Source organism: Cervus elaphus, chromosome 10, assembly GCF_910594005.1.
Source record: "Cervus elaphus chromosome 10, mCerEla1.1, whole genome shotgun sequence".
Taxonomy (NCBI): domain Eukaryota; kingdom Metazoa; phylum Chordata; class Mammalia; order Artiodactyla; family Cervidae; genus Cervus; species Cervus elaphus.
This window is the reverse complement of record NC_057824.1, coordinates 37921252-37927096: the sequence shown is the minus strand read 5'-3', so window position 1 is coordinate 37927096 and position 5845 is coordinate 37921252. Positions and strand designations below refer to the sequence as shown.

Here is a 5845-nt window from a genome sequence, read left to right as displayed (position 1 = left end):
AGAAAAAGAAATACAAAGAGGAAAAATGGTTGCCTGAGGAGACCTTACAAATAGCTGAGAAAAGAAGAGAAACTAAAGGCAAAGGAGAAAAGGAAAGATATACCCATTTGAACACAGAGTTCCAAAGAATAGCAAGGAGAGATAAGAAAGCCTTCCTCAGTGATCAACGCAAAGAAATAGAGGAAAACGATACAATAGGAAAGACTAGAGATCTCTTCAAGAAATTTAGAGATACCAAGGGAATAGTTGATGCAAAAATTGGCTCAATAAAGGACAGAAATGGTATGGACCTAACAGAAGCAGAAGATATTAAGAAGAGGTGGCAAGCACACACAGAGGAACTATACAAAAAAGATGTTCATGATCCAGATAACCACAATGGTGTGATCACTCACCTAGAGCCAGACATTCTGGAATGTGAAGTCAGGGGGGCCTTAGGAAGCATCACTAGGAACAAAGCTAACGGAGGTGATGGAATTTGAATTGAGCTATTTAAAATCCTAAAAGATGATGCTGTGAAAGTGCTGCACCCAATATGTCAGCAAACTTGGAAAACTCAGCAGTGGCCACAGGGCTGGAAAAGATCAGTTTTCATTCCAATCCCAAAGAATGTTCAAACTACTGCACAATTGCACTCATCTAACATGCTAGCAAAGTAATGCTCAAAATCCTCCAAGCCAGGCAGTACATGAACTGTGAACTTCCAGTTGTTCAAGCTGGATTTAGAAAAGGCAGAGGAACCAGAGATCAAATTGCCAACATCTTTTGGATCACTGAAAAAGCAAGAGAGTTCCAGAAAAACATCTATTTCTGCTTTATTGACTACCCCAAAGCCTTTGACTGTGTAGATCACAACAAACTGTGGAAAATTCTTTAAGAGATGAGAATATCAGACCACCTGACCTGCCTCCTGAGAAATCTGTATGCAGGTCAGGAAGCAACAGTTAGAACTGGACATGGACCAACAGGCTGGTTCCAAATAGGAAAAAGAGTATGTCAAGGCTGCATATTGTCATCTTGCTTATGTAAATTATATGCAGAGTACATCATGCAAAATGCTGGGCTGGATGAAGCACAAGCTGGAATCAAGATTGCCGGGAGAAATATCAATAACCTCAGATACGCAAATGACACCACCCTTATGGCAGAAAGTGAAGAAGAACTAAATTAGAGTCTCTTGATGAAAGTGAAAGAGGAGAGTGAAAAAGTTGGCTTAAAGCTCAACATTCAGAAAACTAAGATCATGGCATCCAGTCCCACCACTTCATGGCAATAGATGCGGAAACAGTGGAAACAGGAGCTGACTTTATTTAATGGGAAGCAAATATCTTGCTATCTGTGAAAGAAACTGTAAGTAAGCAAAGAGGAAAGTAGAGAATGCATCCTAAGGTATTGAACTAGAGCCAGGAACCTTCATATTAATTTATATTTAATTTGTAAAAATTAAACATATATAATATATATTTCACATAATTATTATATTATTTTATTATATATGATATATAATTATATTATATTATATATACTAGGTATATATACTAGCCACCTTCTCTGGTGGCCCAGATGGTAAAGAATCTGCCTGCAGTGCAGGAGACCTGGATTTGATCCTTGGGTCAGGAAGATTCTCTGGAGAAGGGAATGGCTACCCACTCCAGTATTCTTGCCTGGAGAATTCCGTGGACAGAGGAGCCTTGTGTGCTACAGTCCATGGGGTTGCAAAGAATCAGATGTGCCAGAGCAACTAACACTTATACTATGTGTAACTATTGTATATATGTGTGTGTGTGTGTTTGTGTGTGTGAGATAGATAAAGAGAGAAATAATTATGGATAAGTGTGTATACATGGGTTATGTACACATATTTCCTAGTTCTGTCTGCTGAGAGGGATCAGAAATAGTGACACCTCTGTAGCACTGAGTAAATTATAAAAAATTTAAAAAGAAACTTTAAAAAGAAAGGTGATCTTCCACATCAGTCTCCATGAGTATATACATGCAAACACATAAATGCATACTTTGAAAATCACCAGTGTTTGCTTTAAATAGATTATACTAAACACATTTCTTTGCAAGTTTTTCTCATTTAGTTGCATAATATCCCATGAAAATATGCATATGCCACCATTTACCTGAACATTCTTTTCTTAATAGACATTCAGTGTATCACACACTGTTTTCAGTATGTCCCACTGTCTCGCTCCATAAACCATGTCTGTGATGTCCATGTTAATGCTTCGGGCTAGAAATCTTCGTGGATGGTTTTGTGATCCCCTCCTGACAAAAGGTATATCTTCTCTTTTTGTCTGTTGCAAATCCTTTTCTGTTTCCAACCAGACAATGGCACATTCTGAAGGGGTGCCCACATCTCTGGTTTTGGATTCACTCTTTACCTTCTCAAGCCCTCATCTGAAAAACCATTGTCCCCTGTGCACTGAGGCAAGAGGCATTGTGCGTTGCTCAGCAACATAGGGGCAGTGAGAATAAAAAATAGGAGAGTGAGTGGAGATTGGTCAGAAACAAGTTCGCAGGGGAGGCGGATGGGGTGAGGGGAAATTAAGACCAGGTCTGGAGAAGGCAGTGGATGGTCCAGGTTCATCACATTAAGTGGTATCACGTAGTATTTGTCCTTCTGTGTCCGGCTTACATCCCTTAGCATAATGTCTTCCAGACTCATCCATGTTGTCACAAATAACAGGATTTCCTTTATAAAGAGGCTAAACAAAGAACTGTCTCCTAATAGGAAGCATGGCTATTTCATTTCAGGGTTAAGGACTCATCTATCCTGAACTGTTTAAACAGACCTGGCAGAATAATAGTTAATCCAGACTTGAGTGTTTCCCCAAATTCTTACATATTCTGTAGAATTCTCAGGGCAGGTATGGAAGTGGAAGGCAATCTCCATCCCTCAGAGAAGGGAAATGGGCGTTTTGCAAAGCAGCAGGGCCCTGCCACATGGTCTAGAATTCAAGATGAAGTTCTTGGGAAGTAGGCAGGCGATAGTTCGTATGAAGTAAGGAAGATCAGTGTGGACCTTTGATTCTATGAACTGGACAGTCACAGAGATACGGGTTTCTGTGTGGTTTCTTTTGTAGTTGTTTTGTTTTTGTTTTTGGCGGGTTTGGGGGTTTGTTTGTTTGTTTTTGGCTGTGCCACACGGCATGTGGCATCTTAGTTCCCCAACCAGGGATTGAACCTAAGCTCTCTGCATTCGAAGTGCAGAGTCTTAACCACTGGACCACCAAGGAAGTCCCCAAAGGTCTGTGCGGATGGGGACAGCATTCATCTGGCTCATCCTTGTGTCTCCACCACCTGTACTGCACCTACATGAAGAAATCTCTCAATTATTTGTTGAATGAAGAACCGGATAATGGAATGAATAAATAAACCAGTACGTGCATGCATGCTAAGTCCCCTCAGTCTTGTTTGACCCTTTGTGACCCTATGGACTGAAGCCCACCTAGTTCTTCTGTCCACAGGAATTCTCCAAGCAAGAATACTGGAGTGGGTTGCCACGCTCTCCTCCAGGGGATCTTTCCGACTTAGGGATCAAACCCGTGTATCATGTCTCCTGCATTGACAGGCAGGTTCTTCACCACTAGCGCCACTTGGGAAACCCAAATAGAGCAGAAGGGAAGTTTTTGCTTTTGCTTCTAAACAAACATGTAGTTTTCATCTTGAAGGAAAGGGGCCACCTGTCTTAGAAATCTCAACAGCTATACTGCGCCTCCTAAATCCCAGGCTTCAATGTGAAGAAGAAGAATTAATATCCCATTTTTCCTACCTTTTCCTGAGAACAGCAACATCAAAAAACCCTAAACCTCGACTTTAGTCTTAACTGGGTGTGAGTGAAACCTGCAGACACGAAGCCAACGTGACTGAGGTGCTTAACACCTACAGCAAGTTAGGGATAAGCACTCACATTTTTACCCATACATTGGCAAGTATTAATGCTTTTAAAAAATTTTAATTATGAAAAACAGTGGTGAGGCTATGAAGAAACAGTGACTTTCAGGTACTGCTGTTATGAAAGTAATTTGGCAATATACCTTTTAAAATCAGAAGTGCTCTAAATGCTTCCTTGATTGCTAACCTGCCCTGGAGACACACGCCCATATGCACTGCAGCATAACTTACTTTAGTGAAAAGGTAGAAGCAACTTAATATCTATTAGAAGGGGAATAGTTAAATTAAATTGAATAAAATGGCACAGAGCTATGAAACGGGATATTTTTGAATGAAATAAAAATTTTTCAAGAGTGATGCAGAATGATAGCATTAATTTAAGTCACAGAGGAATTCTATTTGTATACTTATAACAAATAATTCCCAGGCTGATGGTAATCTCCACGTTTGAGTATGGGAAGAAGAGACAGAGATTGGGTTAGTGACCAACGGCAACATTTCCTTTATATGAAAAATTTTAACTTACTGGGAGAGTGAATATAAGCTAAGTATAGATAGTGGTTAACTAGGGGCATCGGCTTTTTAAAATTTGATTATTTGAAGCCTATCTTTGCCACTTCCTGGAGAAGGAAATGGCAACCCACTCCAGTATTCTTGCCTGGAAAATCCATGGACAGAAGAGCCTGGTAGGCTACAGTCCATGGGGTTGCAAAGAGTTGGTCACGACTGAGCAACTTCACTTTCACTTTTGCCACTTACTAGCTGTGTGACCTTGGGACTTCCTGGTAAATCAGATGGTAAAGCTTTCACCTGCAAAGCAGGAGACCCAGGTTCGATCCCTGGGTCAGGAAGATCCCCTGGAGGAGGAAATGGCAACCCACTCCAGTATTCTTGCCTGGAAAATCCCACGGATGGAGGAGCCTGGCAGGCTACATACCCTAGGGTTGCAAAGAGTCTGACACAATTGAGAAACTTCACTTTCACTTCTTTTTTTTTTCCAGCTGTGTGACCTTAGACACCTTGGTTAACCTCTCTGTGCCCCCATTTTCCTCATCTGTAACATGGTGTCATCGTAATATCTGCCTTCTAGCACATTAAGGAGATTTACAATGTTAATACAAATAAAATACTTAGAAAGGTGCCCAGCACACAGTAAGCCATCAATAAATGTTAGCTATCAATGTTACTCATATAGTTAAAGTCAGCTAAAATATTTTTCAGGATATAAAAGAAGGAAAGAAAAAAAGAAGGAAGGAAGAAGAGTTTACACTACTCTTTCCAAAGTAAAGACAGCTTTTGATCAAAAGAGTGTGTTTGCAAAACGAAATGTCCTCTTGAATCATTCAGAAATGTCATTCTCTTCCTTCCACCATCGGAGTAATTATCACGGCTGGGAGCTATTTCTTTAACACATACCCAATCATGATGTGGCGGCCCAAGAGTTCAGAGACAGGGAAATGTCTTTCTCTCTCTTTTTCTTTTTAACATAATCTAAATTTAACAAGCCCATTAAAGCAAATGTTTCAACAGTCGACATTGAACTGATTACAATATTTAATAAATCCTACTCCCAAATGACGGCTTTTAACCACCAGCCAGAAACCAAAGTTGTACTATATTCATCCCTTTTGTGCCAAGATTTTGTGGGAGTGTGCTATGGGGAACCCCCTTTGTGCTCCATCAAAGCGATGGAAGTAATTATGATCACCTCTTAAAGTGCCATTTGTAAGTCCCAATTGACTTCACAATGCTTCAGAAAGCTGGGGTCCAGGTTTTTTTTCCCCTACAGCAGAATAAGATGCTATTTTGACGGAGAGGAAAAAAAATCTCACCATTCTGAGACCCTAAAACACGGCCAAGGATATTTAGTTCCACCCTGGATCTGTGATGTGAGGGAAGCCACCTCGCTTTTCTAGACTTGGCTCAGCTGTAAAACAAAAGG

At 40.5% G+C, this 5845-nt stretch overlaps 1 non-coding gene across 1 annotated transcript; it reads right to left on the bottom strand.

Annotated features, from left to right (window-relative positions):
* Positions 1–3172: 3172 nt before the first annotated feature.
* TRNAR-UCG lies at positions 3173–3245 on the bottom strand. The gene has a single exon. It is a non-coding gene; the product is annotated as a tRNA-Arg (tRNA).
* Positions 3246–5845: the final 2600 nt, after the last annotated feature.